We start from the raw sequence: 24,986 nt of genomic DNA on the forward strand, positions 1-24,986 counted from the left end.
AGCAGAGGTAGTGACTTATGTATTTTTACTGAGCTGAGCTTATATTGCTTGAAACTATGCACCATATGTATATTTTTGTCTGTTCTCATTACTATTTTTAAAAAATGTTTTTTTTTTCTATACTGGGTTTATTGGAATCATGTTCACACCTTGCAGTTTTTGTTTTCATGGCCAATATCACTATATTTTTATGTACTCTTTAAATCTATATGGAGCTGCTTGTTGCAGTTTTCTTTGACCATAACAAAAATCTATTTCTTGCACTGAAGCCCCTATATGCTACCCCAATCTACCAGTATTTTTATTAATGTCTAACATGAATTGAACAGACGCCTGCCTTGCCTTTCAGTGTGATTACGGCCTTGCATACACCTGGATTTTTTTCCCCTCCCTGAAATTGGGGGATGGGCTCTCAAGACAGGGATATATATAGCCGCTCTCACACAGGCTAGACATGCCAGTCATGAATAAGAACCCACCTGTTCGAAACGCGTAGATTGCCAACAGGACCTGTGAATAAGTTTTATTGCTGTCTCTTTGTCACTGAAAATAAAGAAAATTTTCTCTCAAGAAAGCAGTGGTGCTGGAAAATTCTTCCCTTTTGCTACTACCAAGGCCTTACCTTCACTTCCATGCACCCGAGGTGGAACATCTACATCATCACAAAATAAGGGTGAGCTGGATATTTCCATTATCTAGCAGAGGTAGTGAACTCCACAGGGGAACCCCTGCTTCAAAGCCCAGCCAACAGTGCACTGATTTATATCGAAAAAATACAGACAGGAATAGTATCCTGCATTATCGCAGTGCACATCCTCCTTCTCTTAAAAAATCGATTCCAAAATTGCAATATATGAGAGTGAAGAAGATTGTGACAGATTCGAAAATGCAGGATGTGAGAGTGAATGAGATGACGTCCCGATTTCTGGAGAGAGGTTATCCTCATGATATTTTATCCACGGCAATAAGTGCTAGCGGGGTGCGATCTCCATCAAGAGATAACAGTAAGCGCATAGCACATATATATAAATATCATCCACTGAATCACCAACTGGACAATGTGGTGCGCAAACACTGGCATATTTTGGAGAAGGTGTACTCCACTATAGTAGAATTTAAAAACCCACCACTTATATGTAATAGACGCAATCCCAGTTTGAGAGATCGCCTCGTTCGCTCAGATATTGGCACTATGGAGAAGGCCCCATTACAGAGTACACTCACTAATCAGAAGGGAGGAACTTTCCCTTGTCTCCACTGTATGCAATGCAGCTGTAATGGTCACGTACACACACACACAGGGGGAAGGGAAGTGACCACTGCGCTCCACCCTTACCCCTGGCCCTGCCTACTTGCCTCGCGAGTCCTAATGACAGGGGACAACTGGACGGCAATCCCTAACTTGGAGTAAGTGCAGGGATGACAGACAGACAAACAACAGGACGTGAACGGACCGAGTCAATACCAGGAAAGCTGCAAAGTACAAATGGAGCAAGCAGAGAATTGTCAGGAGAAGCCGGGGTCATAAATTCCAGGAGAGCAGAGAAGTACAAGAGGAGTCCTAAGAGAGTAGTCAGGTGGGAGCCGAGGTCACAATACCAGGACGGATGCGCAGTACAGGAGGATCAGGCAAAAGGATGGTCAAGGAACAGGATCAGGTAAGTATTCAGCAGTCCAACAAATACCAGGAACCTAGAAATTAACAGGCAACCTGTAGCCAGCAGGCTGCCTGTATTTATAGTGGGGAGTGAGGGTCATGTGACGTGGCCAGCGCCACATGACCGACAGACCAACCAGTCGAGCACCGAGTGATCAGCTCGGCGCTCAAGGCAGACTTAGGAGCAAGGAGCCACCCAGCTAGTAAAGCCGCCCTGGGAATGAGGTCAAACACAGAACCTCATTCCAAAAGCTAAGCAACAGTTCTGCGGGCAATGGGGGACCGAGTGCACCTTCGGAACCCCGTGACAGTACCCCCCCTTTTACGAGGGGCCACCGGACCCAAGACTTCAGGCGATGGCTTTTCAGGGTGTTCTAAATGAAATTTACGAACAAGTCTAGGAGCATGAACCTCCCTGGCAGGTACCCAAGATCTCTCTTCAGGTCCATACCCCTTCCAGTGAATCAGGGACTGCAAGGAATTACGCACCTTCCTGACATCCACTATTTTAGACACCACATACTCGACAGCATCATTAACAAGAACTGGCGGAGGCGAGGCTTTTGATGGTACTACCGGTTCAAAATATTTTTTAAGCAGAGATTTATGGAACACATTATGAATGTGGAATGACTCAGGCAGCTCCAACCTAAAAGATACCGGGTTAATCACTTCCGTGATCTTATATGGTCCAATAAAACAAGGAGCAAATTTTTTAGAAGTTACCTTGAGAGATAGATTCTTGGAGGACAACCATACTTTATCCCCAACCTGAAAGTTTACCCCCCTTGAACGTCTCCTATCGGCCTTGAGTTTTTGAGAACATTGAGCCTTTTCTAGGTTCGATTGAACCCGGGCCCAAACTGTGCACAGTTCGGAGGAGAGTTTATCAGCTTCAGGGTTAGAGGAGGAGACGGACGACCCAGAATGAAAACGGGGATGAAAACCATGGTTACAAAAGAAAGGGGAGACCCCAGCAGAAGAATTGACACGGTTATTCAGAGCAAATTCAGCCAATGGAAGGAATTTGGCCCATAATTGCTGGTCATCAGCAACATACAACCTCAGGAATTGTTCCACAGACTGATTAAGGCGTTCAGTGTGCCCATTACTCTCAGGATGGTAGGCGGAAGAAAAAGACAACGAAATTTTACATCTTTGACAGAAGGCTCTCCAGAATTTGGACACAAACTGCACACCCCTGTCCGAAACAATATTTTCCAGGATACCATGCAATCGAACAATTTCTTTCACAAAAATAGACGCCAGGGTTTTGGCATTCGGGAGTTTAGACAGGGGAATGAAATGGACCATCTTGCTAAACCTATCCACCACTACCCACACTACAGTCTTACCCTCCGCCAGCGGTAGGTCAGTTATAAAGTCCATCGAGATATGGGACCAGGGTCTACTGGGAATGGGTAGGGGTCGTAGGTTACCAGCAGGGCGAGTCCTAGGTGTCTTGGACCTGGCACAAACCTCACAGGCTGACACATAGGACTTGACATCCCTAGTTAGAGTGGGCCACCAATAAGATCTAGAAATTAGATCCTTAGTGCCCTCAACACCCGGATGTCCACAAAAGGCAGAATCGTGACACTCACCCAACAGCTGGAGACGAAATTGTACGGGAACAAACAACTTATCTGTTGGGGTGGATACCGGTGCCAGATGTTGTTCGGACCTAATGCGAGCCGAGATATCCTGGGTAAGAGCTGCTAAGAAGATTTTTGCTGGTAGGATGGATTCAGGTGGTACCTCAGTAGGTTGAAAAGCCTGGGAGCTCCGAGATAATGCGTCCGCCTTCACATTTTTACTTCCCGGCCTGAACGTGATGGAAAAATCAAAATGAGTAAAAAACAGAGCCCATCTGGCTTGACGGGGATTCAACCTCTTAGCAGACTCGAGAAACATAAGGTTTTTATGGTCAGTGACAACAGTTACACAATGCCTTGCCCCCTCCAGAAAATGCCTCCACTCCTCAAATGCCCATTTAATGGCCAGCAGCTCCCTATTCCCTATGTCGTAGTTTCTCTCCGTGGGAGAGAATTTCCTGGAGAAGAAGGCACATGGTCTCAGATTAGTGAGGCTGGCAGGACCTTGTGAAAGGACTGCTCCTGCGCCGTCCTCGGACGCATCCACCTCCACAATAAAAGGTTTCTCCTGATCAGGCTGGATCAGAATGGGAGCGCTACTGAATGCCTTTTTTAATTTTTCAAATGAAGAAATGGCCTCAGTAGACCAATTCTCCAAATCCGCCCCTTTCTTAGTAAGGTCGGTCAACGGTTTAGCAATTACGGAAAAATTCATAATAAATTTACGATAGTAATTGGCGAAACCTAAGAACCGTTGTAAGGCCTTTAAGGATGAAGGTCTTACCCATTCCTTAATTGCTAGTACCTTACCAGGATCCATCTTGAAGGCGTGAGGAGTCAGAACATGCCCTAGAAACAGAATCTCCTGCACACCAAAGACACATTTCTCTTGTTTAGCGGATAGCTGATTCTCCCTCAACACCTCTAATACTTGTCTAACATGAGACACATGGGATTCGAAGTCAGGAGAGAATATCAAAATGTCGTCAAGATAGACAATAACAAATTTACCTAAGAATTCCCTAAGAATGTCATTCATGAAGTTTTGGAACACAGCTGGGGCATTGCTGAGTCCAAAAGGCATCACCTGATATTCAAAGTGTCCTACCGGAGTATTGAACGCCGTCTTCCATTCGTCTCCCTCCTTGATTCGGATTAGATTGTATGCCCCTTTCAGGTCAATTTTGGAAAACCAGGTTGCCCCCAGGACCTGGTTAAATAAATCCGGAATCAATGGGAGGGAGTATCTATTCTGGACAGTGATTTTATTTAATCTCCGGTAATCGATACATGGCCTAAGACCACCATCTTTTTTCTTAACGAAGAAAAACCCCGCCCCCATAGGAGAGACAGAAGGTCTAATATGCCCTTTACCAAGGCTCTCCTTAATATAATCTTCCATGGCCTTGCGTTCGGGCATAGAAAGATTATAAATTCGTCCTTTAGGAAACTTGGCCCCCTCTACTAGCTCTATGGTACAATCATAAGGTCTATGGGGGACTAGAACCTCTGGGGTTGGTGATGAGAATACATCAGAATATTCTTTAACAACAGAGGGTAAAGTATCAGACTTTACTGAGACCCCAGCCTGTACCACGGACAGGCACGAGTCACACTTAGGCCCCCATCTCACCAACTCTCCATTGGACCAATCTATAGTGGGGTTATGTAGTCGGAGCCAAGGCAACCCTAGTACCACCTCAGCAGGTAGGTTCTCCAGGACTAGAAGCGAACATCTCTCTGAGTGGCACACACCCACGGTTAGAGAAATCTCTGAGGTACATAAGCTCACCGTACCACCAATAAGAGGAGTAGCATCAATAGCCATGACATGGATAGGAGTTGGTAAGGCAAACATAGGAATACCCAATCTAACAGCATACTCAGAGTCAATAAAGCTAGCCGCTGAGCCAGAATCAATAAAGGCCTTACCCGCCCATTTATCTACTCCCAGAGAAATCGTAATGGGTACCGAAAGCTTACATTTAGAAAATTCAGGGTGTACCTGGTCTTTAGGTTGCCTTGCCTTAGGAGACTTGACAGAGAGGACCTTCTTAGGACACTGGTTGATCCAATGGTCAGAATCTCCACAGTAAAAGCATTCTCCACGTCTGCGGCGAAGATTCCCTCGGGTCATGCCAACCTGCATGGGTTCCTCGGTGGAGACCTCAGCATTGTCTCTGGGATAGGCCTCTGGCTGGACCACCATCTGGGAAGAGAACTGTTGTTCCTGTCGTCTCTCTCTAACCCGTCGGTCAAGTCGGACAACAAGGGTCATCATCTCCTCTAAGGTCTCTGGAAGTTGATAACTGACCAGAAGATCCTTTAATTTATCAGACAGACCTGACCTGAACTGACTCTTCAGGGCTGGTTCGTTCCATCCTGAGGGGACACACCACCTTCTGAATTGGGTGCAATAATCCTCCGCTGGTAAATTGCCCTGAACCAGTGCCTTTAGAGCCGTCTCGGCTACTAGAGCCCTGTCTGGTTCATCATAGAGGGTACCTAGGGCCTGAAAGAACCCCTCCACAGAATATAAACAACTGGCGCCAGCCGGTAAAGAGAACGCCCAGTCCTGGGGATCACCCTGTAATCGGGAAATGATAATGCCCACGCGTTGACTCTCGGGGCCAGAGGACACGGGGCGCAAACGGAAGTAAAGTTTACAACTCTCCTTAAAAGAGAGAAACTTCTTCCGGTCTCCAGAAAAGGTTTCTGGGAGCTTAATCTGGGGCTCAAAATGCGGACTGGAGGCCTGAGGAGTGGAAGAGCCTTGCCCTAACTCAAAAGAGCTGAGTTTTTCCCCTAACTCCTGCACCATCTGCGTCAGATTAGAGACATAGTCAGTCAGGGTCACCAGAGGATTCATAATACAGTGGTTATTGGGCCTGTTACTCTGTAACGGTCGCGTACACACACACACAGGGGGAAGGGAAGTGACCACTGCGCTCCACCCTTACCCCTGGCCCTGCCTACTTGCCTCGCGAGTCCTAATGACACAGGGGACAACTGGACGGCAATCCCTAACTTGGAGTAAGTGCAGGGATGACAGACAGACAAACAACAGGACGTGAACGGACCGAGTCAATACCAGGAAAGCTGTAAAGTACAAATGGAGCAAGCAGAGAATTGTCAGGAGAAGCCGGGGTCATAAATACCAGGAGAGCAGAGAAGTACAAGAGGAGTCCTAAGAGAGTAGTCAGGTGGGAGCCGAGGTCACAATACCAGGACGGATGCGCAGTACAGGAGGATCAGGCAAAAGGATGGTCAAGGAACAGGATCAGGTAAGTATTCAGCAGTCCAACAAATACCAGGAACCTAGAAATTAACAGGCAACCTGTAGCCAGCAGGCTGCCTGTATTTATAGTGGGGAGTGAGGGTCATGTGACGTGGCCAGCGTCACATGACCGACAGACCAACCAGTCGAGCACCGAGTGATCAGCTCGGCGCTCAAGGCAGACTTAGGAGCAAGGAGCCACCCAGCTAGTAAAGCCGCCCTGGGAATGAGGTCAAACACAGAACCTCATTCCAAAAGCTAAGCAACAGTTCTGCGGGCAATGGGGGACCGAGTGCACCTTCGGAGCCCCGTGACAGCAGCAATGTGCAGAAAGGTCAGTATTTTCAACATCCACAAACAGGAAAATCCTATAAAATCAAGGGTTATTATAAATGCGAAACAACAAATATGGTAAATTTAACCATGTTGTATATAGGGGAGACAATGCAGAAAGTAAAAGACCGGATCAACAAACACAAATCGACAATAAGGAACAAGAATCTTTTATTCCCTATACCGTTACATTTCCATAATCACAATCATTCCATATCACAATTGAAATACCAAGTCACTGTGTACATTTACCACGGAGAGGGGGGGGATCTGAAAAAGTTGTTACTCAAAAGGGAGGCATTCTGGATCCACACCCTTGATACTTTACATCCCAAGGGTCTGAATAGGGATTATGAAGTGATGTGTTTTTAATTAGATTTTTTATATGTTTCCTTGCAGACTACTACAACACGATCATGATGGGAGGAGACTCTTGCTATAAATATTTATAAGGGCACCTGTTCATCGTAGTATTCGCAAGGGTGTTACAAATGTGTTGATACTAATTGTGATGTGATGTCATTTCCTGTTTAAATTGATTGGCAGGGTCAGGTGACTAAGCCTATAAATATGTGATATCTTCAGTTGTTAAACATGCAGTTGAGGAAGGCTGGACGGGCCGAAACGCGTCCTGTGTATGGATCAATCTGTGTATGGATCAATAAAGCATTGAAAAAATCGATACGCCTGCTGGGATTTACTCTGATTCTGCAGAATCAGTACACTGAGATGTGATGGAAACTGGGGTTTTGCAGTTACTATCCAGTACTTTAACAGCACTGCGAGTCTCTAACTTTGATGACAATATTCACAGCCAAAATATTGGTTTCACCAATTAGCCACTGAGCACAGTCCCTTCAGCGTAGCTCCACTAAAAGCACTGTCTCTTTACACTCCGTCCACCTCTGGACTGAAATACATACAGCTTGGCTGCACAGGAAAGTTCTACAGTATCTCAACACACTCTCAATAAAGCACAGATGCCTGTCTTTTCTCTTGCCAAGATGGCTGCTGCTCTCTGTCTTGTTACAGCCTGCTTCTCTTCTCACACACTGGAAAAACAGGCAGGCTGATATCATCATTGGGGGCGTGTTACTCCAGCCTATATTACAGTAGTTGCTGTCTTAAAGGACCAGAAACACATAAACACATATACATTTAACTTTACCACAGTTTACACAGACTAATGAAACTTGGGACATCATTGGACTGTTTCTTACATATTACCCCCCCCCCCCCCCACACACACACACACATACTTTAAGATTGGCAGTCCCTGCCAATGACTGAATATCAAGAGGGTTGTACTTTTTTGCACAGAGTGGTAGTGTACCGTTGTATGGTAGGCTAAACAAACTCATCCTGCGCATACCGAATAGGGGGAGTGGCAGCATTTGGCCTAGTGGTACGTCTGAGGACCATTGGTATACTCTGGGGTGCTGCAGCCATGGGCTGAGAAGGACCAGCGGACTCCGCACCGTAGGGGGCACAGGCTGGAGGCACAGTAGTCACAGGTGGAACATCCTCAGGAGCAGGGATAGGCAAACAATCATCCTCATCGTCATAGGCCCATTCCACACCACCAGTCTCTGACTGTGGGAGCTCGTTGACATTGGCAGTTCCGTCGCAATTTGTCTCTTCAGAATGACACAGGTGGAGCATATTTCAGTGAAGTACTCAAACACAATCAGCTCCTTCCTTCTGGACATCATACATTGGTCCATTTGCATACTTGCGGCCAACAACACGATACGGCACAGCCTCCCATCTGCTTTCCAATTTCACTTGGGGCTTCTTGACACGCACCAGCACCAGCTCGCCTGGCTGGAATGGTGCTTCTTGCACCAGTGTCTTATCAGGATAAGAATTTTATTGCAGACGCTGCCGCACCAATCGATGGACTGTCTCAAGTCTCTGCTGGTGCGCCCGCACCCAGGAGTTTGGATCCCTTGGAGGGAACCCATCCACATCATTCAACTGTAATTCTTCTATACTTCGCCCAGGCCGTCCAAAGAGGAGAGTATGGGGGAATACCCCGTTGTAGAATGGACCTGATTGTTATAGGCCCACACCATCTCAGACAAGAACTGAGGCCACTGTACCTTCTTGTCTTCCTCCAGAGTCCGCAGCATCTGTAGCAGAGTTCGGTTGAATCTTTCAAAGGCCCCGTTTCCTTAGGGATGGTATGGAGTTATGTGTGACTTCTTTATCCCATAGATACATTAAACTTCTTTCATTACCTGTCCTTCAAAGCAGGCGCCCTGGTCGTGGTGGATGCGTTGGGGACACCCATACACTCAAATGAAATCTTGGCACAGAGCCCGTGCCACTGACTCATCTGTCTGGTCCTTGGTGGCGGTCCCCCCCGCAAATTTGGTGAATTGGTCCATCATTACAAGGCAATACTGGTGTCCGCTGTTAGATGGGCCCACCATAATTATGACAATTTCCAAAGGTTCCTGGGTCACTATGGTTTATAGGGGAGCTCTCTGTTCTATTGCCTTATGGACCTCGCAAGTTCGACAGCTGTGGCATGCTTCTTCGACCATTTGACGGAGACCAGGGCAGTAAATCAGTCGCTGTAACCAACGAAAGGTCTTCTCATGACCAAAATGTCTATTCTTATTATGAGCCTCAACCGCCAACAAGCGAGCCAATTCACTAGGCACCATAATTTGGTATCGAATGTCGATTTCAGAAGGTAGATAGACCTTTTGGCATAGCACTCCATTTTTCATCTCCAACTTCTCCCACTGACTCAGGACTGATAATATCTCACATGTCAGTTGTTCTCTTTTCTCTCTACAGGGCTTCTTGCCTTCCTCAACACACTTGATCATTTGTGTCAGCCCCTCATGGGCCCACTGTATCTGTGCCCATTCCTGTCGTGAGAAGCCAAAGAAAGGAGCCATTTTAGTCCCTTCCATCTCACACTGAATAGCGGCCACCAAGGCCTGTGAAAATATGTAGAAATCAGGCACCTCCACATGCTCCAACTCATGATCCACATCTTCAGTGGGGGTCTGGGCAGTTACCCTAGAAAGTTTGTCGGCATTCTGGTTCTCTATCTTGGACCGATACTTAATGCGATAATTGAACTTAGACATTTGGGTTATCCACCTCTGTTCTAAAGCCCCACGCTTGGCATTGTCCAGGTGAGCTAGTGGGTTGTTGTCAGTTAGTACTAAAACTTCAGCCCCGGTCAAATACTGAGAGAATTTCTCTGTCATGTCCCATACCAGTGCCAACAGCTCCAACTTAAATGAACTATAATTCTCGGGATTTCTTTCAGAATCCCGCAAAGGCCAGCTGGTGTATGCTATGACACGCTCCTGGCCATCCTGAAACTGGGAAAGCACCGCTCCGAGACCATACAGGCTTGCATCCATATATAGTTGGAATGGCAAGTGGTAATCAGCATACTCCAAGATTGGGGCCGTTGTCAGAGCATCCTTCAAATCCCGAAGGCTTGTTTCTGTTCAAGTCCCCACTTCACGGACCGGTTTTTCGGACCACCGGATGTGCCTCGTAGGAGAGCATTAAGTGGTGCTGCTACCCTGGCGAAATCCTTAATAAACCGTCGATAGTAACCGGCTACTCCAAGGAACTTCCCTCACTTCTCTCAGGGTAGTCGGTTTCTTGTCCCTCGACTGTCTCGTCTCGTCTCCTGATACGCGATGAGCCAAGTAATCAATTTCAGATTGGAACAACCGACATATACTGGGTTTCAATTTGAGCCAGTGTTCCCGCAATCATTGAAATACTTGCCCCAACTGGTGGAGATGGTCTTCAAAGGTTGCAGAATACACTATAATGTCGTTGAAGTAGATCAGAGTGAACTCAAAATTGAAGTCACCAAGACATTTCTCCATCAATCGCTGAAACGTTCCGGGGGCATTTGTCAACCCGAAGGGCATCCAGTTAAATTCGTATAGCCCAATGGGCAAGATGAATGCCGTCTTCTCCTTGTCTTTCTTGGCCATCGGCACCTGCCAACACCCACTAGCCAGACCTAGCGAGGAAAAGTACTGGGCTCTCCCTAGCGCCGAGAGGCACTCCTCAATCCAGGGTAAGGAGTAGGACTCTCGTATGGTGTAGGCGTTCAATTTCCGTTAGTCTACACAAAACCGGATGGACCCATCTTTTTTTCTTACTAACACCACCGGAGCTGACTTTGGCTTTCTTGGATGATCCCACCCTGCAGCATCTTAGTCAACAGGATTGGATGGGTTTCTCCTGTGGTAATCTCATGGTAGATCCCTGTCGTACATCCAAAATCTTTATCATGACGTGCGAAGGTTGCTCGGTTCTCCCACAACAGTTCATCTACCTTCTGGACCTGTTTAAGCGAACACAAAAAAGTCTCCATCTTCATCTGTTTTTGAATTGCACAGCCATTCCGTTGAGAGGTGGGGCCCTCATCTTCTCCCATGGACACAGTTACGGTCCACTCATCCCTTTCAGCCGGCTTCAGCTGCATTGAAGTTACTTTCCTTACTTCCTCCGGAGTCACATAGATGTTAGCCAGCAACCTTCCTGGGGTCAGGTCTACACTCTGGTCCTGAGTGTTTACACATCGGAGTGGTACTTTCCCATTGCGAACTACTGCCAAGGAATGGGCTACTAGTAGATCAACACCCCCTTCAGCTGCCTGCAGTGGTACTACCAACACAGCTATGCCTTCTAGTTTCCAACAGGTGCTTACAGACATGGACACTATTATAGAAACATAGAAACATAGAATGTGTCGGCAGATAAGAACCATTTGGCCCATCTAGTCTGCCCAATATACTGAATACTATGAATAGCCCCTGGCCCTATCTTATATGAAGGATGACCTCATGCCTATCCCATGCATGCTTAAACTCCTTCACTGTATTTGCAGCTACCACTTCTGTAGGAAGGCTATTTCATGCATCCACTACTCTCTCAGTAAAGTAATACTACAATTCCACTGGGTGGAAATGTAACTTTTGTATGCAAAGAGATTGAAATTCGAGCCATTGGACGCTGTGCATCTGAACTTTTCTGTAAGCCACATCAGCCTCTGGAACGCTGTTTAAATAGGCCAATGGTGGTGGTTTCTTTCCAATAACCGTGGTCCATGACCTTTCTTTTCAAAATGACAGGGGCCTTTACTTCATGTGACTCCCGTACCACCACAATGCCTTTCTTCCCTAGATCTTGACCACATAACCGGACATTCATCCAGGCCACTACCACCACAGGGGACTAGTAGCTGGTTAGCTGCGATCACTCGTACAAATGTATGGGGATCATATTCCACATGTTGCCGAAAGTACCATTCATAACAGTCTCTATTCAGAGTCGTTACTTGGAAACCCGTGTCAATCATCCAGGTAACGAAATACCGTTCAATTCCATCTATATGATGGGACTTGCAGCGATTAGGTCCTCATCAGGGCATTCTCCCCACATAGTCTCCTTCCCAGTCTCCCCTACTACACGCCCTACAGCCACAGGGGACTTCAGTTTTACCGGTGCTCTCTCATAAGCTTGTCGCTACTCTGGACATCTAGCAGCAACGTGGCCCATCCATCCACACTCCCAGCAGCATATCTTCCGTCGCTCTGGCCATTGGTTCGGGCCCCTTTGGTTTCTCTTGAGTGCTATACTAAATTATTTGGACCCCTTTGGTAGGTTCTGTCCTCATCCCTCAAGTGGGGTTGTGGGTGATTCTGACCTTCTTCGCGTGGACGGCCCACCCCTTCGTCTCTAGTTTTATGGAAGTCTGCTATTCTCATAGAATTTTCAGCACAACTGGTTTGCAGGGGTTCCATTTGCTCTTGCTATTTCTGCATTACTGTGAGAATTTCTTTAACCGTCCCTTTTTCTACTGTTTCTGGTCCAGAGCTAGCCCCCTGCGACAAAATGACTCCAACTGCGGTCTGAGGCTTCAGGACCATACTATTGGCATGTGAGATGGCCTCTACCTGTACATCATGAAATTTAGCATCAGTCTCTCGTCGTATAATGTCCTGCATGGTAACAGTCAAACTGCCCTCATGGATCCCCAGGACAAATTGGTCACGGAGAGTCCGATCAGGGTTACAGAAGGCTGGCGAGCTCTCTCTGTCCTTCCCTTGAATATCTTGCCGCCCCTCACTCTACATGAGCTCCCAGCTTTCACCCTGCCAAACATTTAACATCAAGGGCACCCAAACTACCACCAGACATACGCTCGAGAGTGTCAGGGAGTGCTCTGAGGGAAATAAAGGGTCCCCTCCATTCATTGGTGCACGGCCCCAGGGAGTGCCAGAGTGAGGACAGCCATTGTAAATCACTATCACTCCCATCCTTCTCCAATCCCTCTACCTGTGGGCTGCCTGCTGGATATTCATGCCCCGCCACACTAAATGCATGTAATATAATTATTTTAAAAAAATTACCTCTGGTGACACCTCTCTGTTTCAGTGCCTGTTCCAGAGACCCTGAAGTGAGCGGCAGCTTTGCTATTACTGGCTGGTAGGTTCAATGGACTGTTACAGGTACTGTGTGCAGGGTGGCAAATTAACCCTTTTAGTACCGGGACACTTTTCACCTTAAATCCCAGGCCGATTTTTGCAAATCTGGCATGTGTCACTTTATGTGGTAATAACTTTGGAATGCTTTTACTTATCCAAGCCATTCTGAGAATGTTTTCTTGTGACACATTGTACTTCATGACAGTGGTAAATTTGAGTCGATATATTTCATATTTACACAAAATTTAGAAAAATTCACATTTTTCTACATTTCAATTTCTTTACTTTTAAGACATATAGTAATACCTCATAAAATGGTTATCAGTCAACATTCCCCATATGTCTGCTTTATGTTGTCATAATTTTGTAAATGTAATTTAATTTTTTTAGGACGTTAGAAGGCTTAGAAGTTTAGAAGCTATTTTTCTAATTTTCAACGACATTTCCCAAACTATTTATTTAAGTAGCAATTCAGTTATACAGTGATTTTGAAGGGCTTACATAATGTAAACCACCCATAAATGACCCCATTTTAGAAATTACCAACTTTGTTAACCCTTGAGGTGTTCCACAAGAAGTAAAGGAAAATTTAGGTATTTCAAAATTTCACTTTTTTGGTAGATCTTTTCATGTTAATACATTTTTTCTTGCAACACAGCAAGGGTTAACAGTAGTGATGTCGCGAACATAAAATTTTCAGTTCGCGAACAGCGAACGCGAACTTCCGCAAATGTTCGCGAACTGGCGAACCGGGCGAACCGCCATAGACTTCAATAGACAGGCGAATTTTAAAACCCACAGGGACTCTTTCTGGCCACAATAGTGATGAGAAAGTTGTTTCAAGGGGTCTAACACCTGGACTGTGGCATGCCGGAGGGGGATCTATGGCAAAACTCCCATGGAAAATTACGTAGTGGACGCAGAGTCGGGTTTTAATCCATAAAGGGCATAAATCAACTAACATTCCTAAATTGTTTGGAATAACGTGCTTTAAAACATCCAGTGTGTGTATACGATCAGGTATGATGTTGGCACTGGCAGTGGGCACACTACAGTCAGTGGAAGAGGGCCTGACACACTGACTGGCAGCAGGCAAGCAACTGAATTTAGACTACTGTCTAAAAATTAAATGCCTTATTTATCGGCAAGCTACTGTGCCACCCGGTATCAGTGGTTGGCACTGGCAGTGGGCACACTACAGTCAGTGGAAGCGGGCCTGACACACACTGGCAGCAGGCAAGCAACTGAAATTACACTAAAGTGTAAAAATTAAATGCCTTATTTATCGGCAAGCTACTGTGCCACCCGGTATGAGTGGTTGGCACTGGCAGTGGGCACACTACAGTCAGTGGAAGAGGGCCTGACACACACTGGCAGCAGGCAAGCAACTGAATTTAGACTACTGTCTAAAAATTAAATGCCTTATTTATCGGCAAGCTACTGTGCCACCCGGTATCAGTGGTTGGCACTGGCAGTGGGCACACTACAGTCAGTGGAAGCGGGCCTGACACACACTGGCAGCAGGCAAGCAACTGAATTTAGACTACTGTCTAAAAATTAAATGCCTTATTTATCGGCAAGCTACTGTGCCACCCGGTATCAGTGGTTGGCACTGGCAGTGGGCACACTACAGTCAGTTGAAGTCGGCCTGACACACACTAGCAGCAGGCAAGCAGCTGAAATTACACTAAAGTGTAAAAATTAAATGCCTTTTTTATGCAAAGTCCTGTGCCAGCCGGTATGAGTGGTGGGCACTGGCAGTGGGCACACTACAGTCAGTGGAAGTCAGCCTGACACACACTGGCAGGCAACTAACCTTAGATTAAAGTGTAAAAATTAAGTGCCTATTTTTTAAGCAAAGTCCTGTGCCACTCGGTATGACAGGGGTGGGCACTGGCAGTGGGCACACTACAGTCAGTTGAAGTCGGCCTGACACACACTAGCAGCAGGCAAGCAGCTGAAATTACATTAAAGTGTAAAAATTAAATGCCTTTTTTAAGCAAAGTCCTGTGCCAGCCGGTATGAGTGGTGGGCACTGGCAGTGGGCACACTACAGTCAGTGGAAGTCAGCCTGACACACACTGGCAGGCAACTAACCTTAGATTAAAGTGTAAAAATTAAGTGCCTATTTTTTAAGCAAAGTCCTGTGCCACTCGGTATGACAGGGGTGGGCACTGGCAGTGGGCACACTACAGTCAGTTGAAGTCGGCCTGACACACACTAGCAGCAGGCAAGCAGCTGAAATTACATTAAAGTGTAAAAATTAAATGCCTTTTTTAAGCAAAGTCCTGTGCCAGCCGGTATGAGTGGTGGGCACTGGCAGTGGGCACACTACAGTCAGTGGAAGTCAGCCTGACACACACTGGCAGGCAACTAACCTTAGATTAAAGTGTAAAAATTAAGTGCCTATTTTTTAAGCAAAGTCCTGTGCCACTCGGGATGACAGGGGTGGGCACTGGCAGTGGGCACACTACAGTCAGTTGAAGTCGGCCTGACACACACTGGCAGGCAACTAACCTTAGATTAAAGTGTAAAAATGAAGTGCCTTTTTTTTAAGCAAAGTCCTGTGCCACACGGGATGACAGGGGTGGGCACTGGCAGTGGGCACACTACAGTCAGTTGAAGTCGGCCTGACACACACTAGCAGCAGGCAAGCAGCTGAAATTACACTAAAGTGTAAAAATTAAATGCCTTTTTTATGCAAAGTCCTGTGCCAGCCGGTATGAGTGGTGGGCACTGGCAGTGGGCACACTACAGTCAGTGGAAGTCAGCCTGACACACACTGGCAGGCAACTAACCTTAGATTAAAGTGTAAAAATTAAGTGCCTTTTTTTAAGCAAAGTCCTGTGCCACACGGAATGACAGGGGTGAGCACTGGCAGTGGGCACACTACAGTCTGTGGGCCTGCAGCTCCTCACACACAGGCAGGCCAGGCAACTGCAATATGTATATAAAGGAAAAAAAAAAAGCAGACTAATGTTGCAGCCCTAAAAAGGGCTTTTTGGGGTGCTGTCAGGACGCTGTCCTTACAGCAGAGATCAGATGAGTCTTTCAGGACTGGAGTGGACACTGAATTCACTAGCCTAGCTATCGATTTCCCAATTAAATCAGCAGCAGTTACAGTCTCCCTCCTCTCACTAAGACTGCAGCTTCAGAATGAATCTAAAATGGATGCTGTGCAGGAGGTGGGAGGGTCTGGGAGGGAGGGTATGCTGCTGATTGGCTGGAATGTGTCTGCTGACTGTGAGGTACAGGGTCAAAGTTTGCTCAATGATGATGTATAGGGGGCGGACCGAACATCGCATGTGTTCGCCCGGCAGAGGCGAACGCGAACAAGCTATGTTCGCCGGGAACTGTTCGCCGTCGGATAGTTCGGGCCATCTCTAGTTAACAGCTGATACTGCAGTTTACAGAAACACCCTATTTGTGGCAGTAAACTGCTATATGGATATGTGGCAGTGGTCAGAAAGAAAAGAGTGCCACATGGATTTTGGAGGCATATTTCGCTAGAATGGTTTTTAGGCACCATTTTGTATTTGAAGAGACCTTGACGTACCCCTACAGTGGAAACCCTCAAAAAGTGACCCCATTTTGGAAACTACACCCCTTAAAGAATATATTAATGGGGGTACTGAGCACTTTGACTCCCTAAGCGTTTTACGGAATTTGGAAACACTTGACTGTATAAATAAAAAGTTTTGTTTCTTCCAATAAAATGTTGCTTTAGCCCCAAATTTTTCATTTTCACAAGGGGTAACAGAAGAAAAAGTGGTGAACTGCTGTGGGGGCACATGGCAGGACTTAGAAAGGAAGGAGTGCCATGTGGCTTTTGCAGCGCAGAATTTGATAGATAGGTTTATGGGCGCCATTGGTTTTTGTTATTTAAGTGATTGTCTTATGTTGGGGCTAATTTTTGGCGGCATGAGGTGATGTTTGATTGGTACCATTTGGGGTACATAAGACTTTTTGATCGCTTGGTATTAAACTTTCTGTGAGGCAAGGTGAAAAAAAATTTTGGTATAGTATTTTTTTCTTTTTTCTTTTTTACAGTATTCACCTGAGGGGGCATATAATGTGATATTTTTTATAGAGCAGGTTGTTACAGACACAGCGATACCCAATATTTATATACTTTTTATTTTTGTTAAGTTTTACACAGTGAAATCATTTTTGAACAGAATAAAATCTTGTTTTTGTGTTGCCATTTTCTGAGAGCCCTATTTTTTTTATTATTTGGGCGATTATCTTAAGTAGGGGTTCATTTTTTTGGGATGAGATGACGGTTTGATTGGTACCATTTTGGGGTACATAAGACTTTTTGATCACTTGGTATTACACTTTGTGAGACAAGGTACATTTTTTTTTAACTTTATTTTTCGGAAAAGAATGCATTTTTTTTACTTGAAACTTTTTTCACTTTATTTTTTGTCCCACTCTGGGACTTCCACTTTTGGGGGTCTGATCCCCTGTACAATGCATTACAAGACTTCTTTAAAGTGTTGAGAGAACATGCTCGGCCGAACTGCTGTTTGGCTTGAGCATCGCTATGCATGGCACATGGCGGTACTCGGCCGAGTATCGCATGTGCCCGAGCGTCATGCTCGAGTCTCCTTCCCGCACGACCCAACCCAATTATCCCCGGATAGGGGAAATCTAGGGCACTGCAGGAGGTTCCTGAACACGGGATCGCCCCTATCCGGGTGGCTATTCCGTTCTTTAGGCAGAAATAAATATCTTAGGGCCATACTCAGGGACAGGCCCAAGTAAGAAGCCATTATCCTGCCTAGAACAAAGTGTTCTTTAGGTATCTCACTGAGAAATTGAAATAATTCTTCAGAGCGCAATAACTGCATATCCACCCATGAAGTGTCGATTTTTCATTTTCTTTTTGTGTTTGTCTTTATGAGAGTTTGTTATTTTATACGTATTATACAATTAAGGCTACGTTTTATGGCAGGTGGTACCCTGTGATTATACAATTTATACATACCATCCGTGTTTATTCTCCCTCTGACGGGATATCATCTTAGCTTTGATTACACAATACCTTCTGTGTGTAAGGGCCAGAGATTGGAGAAATATAAGTGAAAATCATTATACACTGCTCAAAAAAATAAAGGGAACACTTAAACAACACAATGTAACTCCAAGTCAATTACACTTCTGTGAAATCAAACTGTCCACTTAGGAAGCAACACTGAGTGACAATCAATTTCACATGCTGTTGTGCAAATGGGATAGACAACAGGTGGAAATTATAGGCAATTAGCAAGACACCCCCAATAAAGGAGTGGTTCTGCAGGTGGTGACCACAGATCACTTCTCAGTTCCTATGCTTCCTGGTTGATGTTTTGGTCACTTTTGAATGCTGGCGGTGCTTTCACTCTAGTGGTAGCATGAGACGGAGTCTACAACCCACACAAGTGGCTCAAGTAGTGCAGCTTATCCAGAATGGCACATCAATGCGAGCTGTGGCAAGAAGGTTTGCTGTGTCTGTCAGCGTAGTGTCCAGAGCATGGAGGCGCTACCAGGAGATAGGCCAGTACATCAGGAGACGTGGAGGAGGCTGTAGGAGGGCAACAACCCAGCAGCAGGACCGCTACCTCCGCCTTTGTGCAAGGAGGAACAGGAGGAGCACTGCCAGAGCCCTGCAAAATGACCTCCAGCAGGCCACAAATGTGCATGTGTCTGCTCAAACGGTCAGAAACAGACTCCATGAGGGTGATATGAGGGCCCGACGTCCACAGGTGGGGGTTGTGCTTACAGCCCAACACCGTGCAGGACGTTTGGCATTTGCCAGAGAACACCAAGTTTGGCAAATTCGCCAAATGAAAGCAGGTTTACACTGAGCACATGTGACAGACGTGACAGAGTCTTGAGACGCCGTGGAGAACGTTCTGCTGCCTGCAACATCCTCCAGCATGACCGGTTGGCATTGGGTCAGTAATGGTGTGAAGTGGCATTTCTTTGGAGGGCTGCACAGCCCTCCATGTGCTCACCAGAGGTAGCCTGACTGCCATTAGGTACCGAGATGAGATCCTCAGACCCCTTGTGAGACCATATGCTGGTGCGGTTGGCCCTGGGTTCCTACTAATGCAAGACAATGCTAGACCTCATGTGGCTGGAGTGTGTCAGCAGTTCCTGCAAGACGAAGGCATTGATGCTATGGACTGGCCGTTCCCCAGACCTGAATCCAATTGACCACATCTGGGACATCATGTCTCGCTCTATCTACCAACGTGACGTTGGTAGATAGAGCGAGACATGATGTCCCAGATGCTGGGTTGCACCAGATGCTGGGTTGCACCACAGACTGTCCAGGAGTTGGCAGATGCTTTAGTCCAGGTCTGGGAGGAGATCCCTCAGGAGACCGTCCGCCACCTCATCAGGAGCATGTACAGGCGTTGTAGGGAGGTCATACAGGCACGTGGAGGCCACACACACTACTGAGCCTCATTTTGACTTGTTTTAAGGACATTACATCAAAGTTGGATCAGCCTGTAGTGTGTTTTTCCACTTTAATTTTGAGTGTGAATCCAAATCCAGACCTCCATGGGTTGAAAAATTTGATTTCCATTTTTAAATTTTTGTGTGATTTTGTTGTCAGCACATTCAACTATGTAAAGAACAAAGTATTTCAGAAGAATATTTAATTAATTCAGATCTAGGATGTGTTATTTTTGTGTTCCCTTTATATTTTTCAGCAGTGTATTTTTCCCATCATTTTCAATACTTTTTCTATAGAGGGTGTCTGCAGTGACTTGTGACATCTGTCCAATACCTTCTGTGTAGACATGGGCGGATATTCGGGTTCGACGGGTTCGGGCGAACTTCACAAAAAAGTTTGAGTTCGGGACCCGAACTTGACCTGAACTTGACCCCATGGAAGTCAATGGTGACCCGAACTTTTGAGCACTAAAATGGTTGTAAAAATGTCATGGAAAGAGCTAGAGGGCTGCAAATGGCATCAAAATGTGGTTAAGAGCATGGCAAGTGCTCTGCAAACAAATGTGGATAGGGAAATTACTTTAAATAACATAAAATACGTAAAATAATATATATAATCTTGATCTAGGAGGACGAGGTCCATATGGAGTAGGAGGTTAAGGAGGAGGTAGATGTGGCAGTGTAGGTGGAAGTGGCGGTGGAGGAGGAGGTAGCCTACACTGCTTTTTAGTTTTTAATTTTTTTTAATTTTTTTTAATTAGGGTACACCCCAAAACATTGAGAAATATAACCTGTGATAACCCCCTCCAGTCGTGCTAAACACACGTTCAGATAATACACTGGCTGCAGGGCAGGTCAGCACCTCCAAGGCATAAAGGGCAAGCTCAGGCCATGTGCCCAATTTGGAGACCCAGAAGTTGAAGGGGGCAGACCCGTCATTCAGTACGTGTAGGCGTGTGCAGACATACTGCTCCACCATGTTGGTGAAATGCTGCCTCCTGCTAAGACGTTCCATATCAGCTGGTGGTGCAGGCTGTTGTGGTGTGCTGACAAAGCTTTTCCACATTTTGGCCATGCTAACCCTGCCTTCTGAGGTGCTGGCGGTGCCCCAGCTGCGTTGGCGACCTCTTCCTCTGTCTTCGCCTTGTGCTTCCACTGTGCCCCCGCTGTCAGGTGGGATTGCCACCAGCAGCGCGTCTACCAGCGTGCGCTTGTACTCGCGCTTCTTAGGATCACACACCATTGATGGAATTAAGGACGGTATGTTTCCTTGTAACGGGGATCTAGCAGCGTGGCCACCCAGTAATCAGCACAAGTTAGAATGTGGGCAACTCAGCGGTCATTGCGGAGACACTGCAGCATGTAATCGCTCATGTGTGCCAGGCTGCCCAGAGGCAACGAAAAGCTGTCCTCTGTGGGAGGTGTATCGTCTGTGTCCTCTGTATCCCCCCATCCACGCACCAGTGATGGCCATGAGCTGGTCTGGGTGCCACCCTGCTGTGAACATGGTTCCTCCTACTACATCTCCTCCTCCTCCTCATCCTCCACCTCGTCATCCTCCAGAACTGTGCCCTGGCTGGACAATTGTGTACTTGGCGTTTGTGGGTGCAGGAACCCACCCTCGGAGCCACTTGTGAATGACTGGCCGGAAACTCTACGAAATGATCCCTCTTCCTCCTCCTCCTCCTGTGCCACATCCTCTTCCATCATCGCCAGCAGCGTTTTTTCAAGGAGGCATAGAAGTGGGATAGATACGCTGAGAACGGCGTTATCGGCATTGGCCATGTTGGTGGAGTACTCGAAACAGCACAACAAGGAACACAGGTTTCGCATGGAGGCCCAGTCATTGGTGGTGAAGTGGTGCTGTTCCGCAGAGTGACTCACCCGTGCGTGCTGCAGCTGAAACTCCACTATCGCCTGCTGCTGCTCGCACAGTCTGGCCAGCATGTGCAAGGTGGAGTTCCACCTTGTGGGCACGTCGCATATGAGGCGGTGAGTGGGAAGGCCGAAGTTACGCTGCAGCGCTGACAGGCGAGCAGCAGGGTGAGAACGCTGAAAGTGCGCACAGACGGCACTTTATGCACCAGCTCTGACATATCGGGGTAATTTTTAAGGAATCTCTGCACCACCAAATTCAGCACATGCGCCAGGCAAGGGATGTACGTAAAACTGGCTAGTCCAAGAGCTGCTACGAGATTTCGCCCATTATCGCACACCACTAGGCCGGGCTTGAGGCTGACTGGCACAAACCACTCATCGGTCTGTTTTTCAAGGCCTGTCCACAGCTCCTGCGCGGTGTGGGGTTTGTCCCCCAAACAGATACATTTTAAAACTGCCTGCTGTTGTTTACCCTTGGCTGTGCTGAAGTTGGTGGTGAAGGTGTTACGCTGACCGGATGAGGAGCTGGTAGATGATGAGGAAGCAGAGTAGGAGATGGAATCAACAGGAGGCAAACTGAAGCACCCTGCAATCCTCGGTGGTGGAAGGACATGCGCCAAACTGCTATCCGCCTCAGGCCCAGCCACCATTGCATTTACCCAGTGTGCTGTTATGGAGATATAGTGTCCCTGACCGTGCTTACTGGTCCACGTATCCGTAGTGAGGTGCACCTTGCCACAGATGGCGTTGCACAGTGCACACCTGATTTTGTCCCCTACTTGGTTGTGCAGGGAAGGGATGGCTCGCCTGGAAAAGTAGTGGAGGCTGGCCACGATGTACTGTGGGACAGCCACCGCCATAAGGCCTTTAAAACTATCCATCTCCACCAGACGGAATGACAGCATTTCAAAGGCCAGTAATTTAGAAAAGCTGGCATTCAGGGCTAGGGGTCGCGGGTGGGTAGGGGAGTACTTCCTCTCCAGTGTTTGGGAGATGGAGAGCTGAACGCTTCTGTGGGACATTGTAGAGATGCTTGGTGACCCAGGTGGTGGTGTTGCTGGAAGATCCTCTGTTTGCGGGGTGGCAGGTGGCACTGTCACTCCAGTGGTGGATGAAGAGGCCAAGACTGCAGCAGAAGAGGAAACAGGAGGAGCCAGAAACCTTTCTTAGTTTTTGAGGTGTCTACTCAACTGCAGCTCGTGGTTAGCACTTAAATGCCTGGTTATGCAGGTTGTGCTCAGGTTGAGAAAGTTTATGCCTCGCTTCAGGCTCTGATTGCACAGTGTGCAAACCACTCGTGTCTTGTCGTCAGCACATTGTCTGAAGAACTGCCACACCAGGGAACTCCTTGGAGCTGGCTTTGGTGTGCTCAGTCCCTTGCTGCGGTGGGTAGTAGCAGGCGTACTGTCTAGAGGACGGCCGCTCCGCTTTTGCACCCTGCTCCCTCTCCTGTTGTGCTGGTGGCTCTGTGCGACCACCGCCTCTTCCTCCGAACAACATAGGTCACTCACATGACCTTGATTCCATGTGGGGTCGAGGACCTCATCGTCCTCCACATCATCTTTCACCCAGTCTTCACCCCTGCCCTCCTTGTCAGTCTGCGCACTGTCGAAAGCCCCAGCAGTTGGCACCTGTGTTTCGTCATCATCCAAGATGTGCTGCGATGGTCCTCCCATGTATCTTTTTTATGTAGCTTGATAAAGACTATTGTCGAAACGTTGCTGCTGTACTTTTGGTGGAATAAAGAACACTGACTAAGGAAGCTTTTGGAGTGCCGTGACTATCTTCATTTTTACTGGTAAACTTTGGGGGTCTTTGAGGCCGAGACCTGACGCCACGAGCACCGCCGCTAAGTATTTTTGAGCTTATAACAAGTAAGTGGTGCTGTCCTACTACGCATTTTTTCTGGTCCTCCCATGTACTCATCTTGAAAGATAAGTGGTTGGGCATCGGTGAACTCAATCTCTTCCACTTCTGGGGCAGGGATAGGTGGATGGCCCTGGGAAACCCTGCTAACAGAGTCATCAGAAAGCAGAAAAGACTGCTGCATGACTTGGGGCTCAGACTGCTTGGCTGATTTGAAAGGGGGTGAGGTGAAAGACTGATGGACATCGGCTGCAGGTGCCAAGTCTGATCTTTCAGCAGGAGACTGGGTAGGAGACAATGTGAATGAACTGGAGCCACTGTCAACAACCCATTCTACTGTACTATCGCCTGTACTTGTTCAGGCCTCACCATTCGTAGAGCCGCATTAGGCCCGACCAAATACCGCTGCAGGTTCTGTCGCCTACTCGCACCTGAGGAAGGGGTTTCACTTGTGCGGGTAGCTGGCACAGATCGACCACGTTCTCTCCCTGCAACAGGAGCTCCACCAGCAGCACCATGACCTGGGCCACGTCCCTTATTTGACGCTCTCCTCATATTTCTCGAATTTAGGATCTTGCCCTAAATGGGTGTTTAATTAATAGTAGAATAGAACGACAGTATGTACAGGGTGTATCTCACACGCCCTGAACCAGACTAGGCCTCAATTATTTGTTTGCCCAAAATGGCTGTATTTCAAACACCTGAACAGAACCCCTGTATTTAAAAGCTGTATCTCACACGCCCTGACTCACACTAGGCCGCAATTAAAGATTTGTGCCCAAAATGGCTTTATTTCAAATACCTGAATAGAACCCCTGTATTTAAAGGGTGTATCTCACATGCCCTGACCCACACTAGGCCGCAATTAAAGATTTGTGCCCAAAATGCCTTTATTTCAAATAACTGAATAGAACATCTGGATATAAAGAGTGTATCTCAGACGCCCTTACCCACACTAGGCCGCAATTAAAGATGTATGCCCAAAATGGCTGTATCTCAAATACCTGAATAGAAGCTCTGTATTTAAAGGGTGTATCTCACACGCCCTGAACCACACTAGGCCGCAATTAAAGATTTGTGCACAAAATGGCTGTATTTGAAATACCTGAATAGAAGCCCTGTATTTAAATGGTGTATATCACATGCCCTGACCCACACTAGGCCTGCAATTAAAGATTTGTGCACAAAATGGCTGTATTTAAAATATCTGAATACAACCCAAATGTATAAAGGGTGTATCTCACAATGACATCTGCAGCATATTTTTTTTTTTTCCCAAACGGGTGTTTGTTTAATAACTGAATATGACAGCAGTATATAACCCTGGAATTTCAAACATCTTGATGCTGCAAGGGCGCAACAATTGTGTATTTTGCCCAAAAAAGGGTGTTTTATTAATAGAAGAATATAACCCCTGTATATACAGGGTGTATCTCACATGCCCTGAC

General features: G+C 46.8%; 1 protein-coding gene across 2 annotated transcripts in view; it reads left to right on the plus strand.

The window, feature by feature from the left end:
- The window catches only part of LCP2 (lymphocyte cytosolic protein 2), a 583,862-nt gene that overhangs the window by 221,586 nt on the left and 337,290 nt on the right, over positions 1-24,986 (plus strand). The gene's annotated exons all lie outside the window — the stretch shown is intronic.

The sequence above is a fragment of the Bufo bufo genome, chromosome 1, assembly GCF_905171765.1.
Source record: "Bufo bufo chromosome 1, aBufBuf1.1, whole genome shotgun sequence".
In the NCBI taxonomy this organism is placed as follows: domain Eukaryota; kingdom Metazoa; phylum Chordata; class Amphibia; order Anura; family Bufonidae; genus Bufo; species Bufo bufo.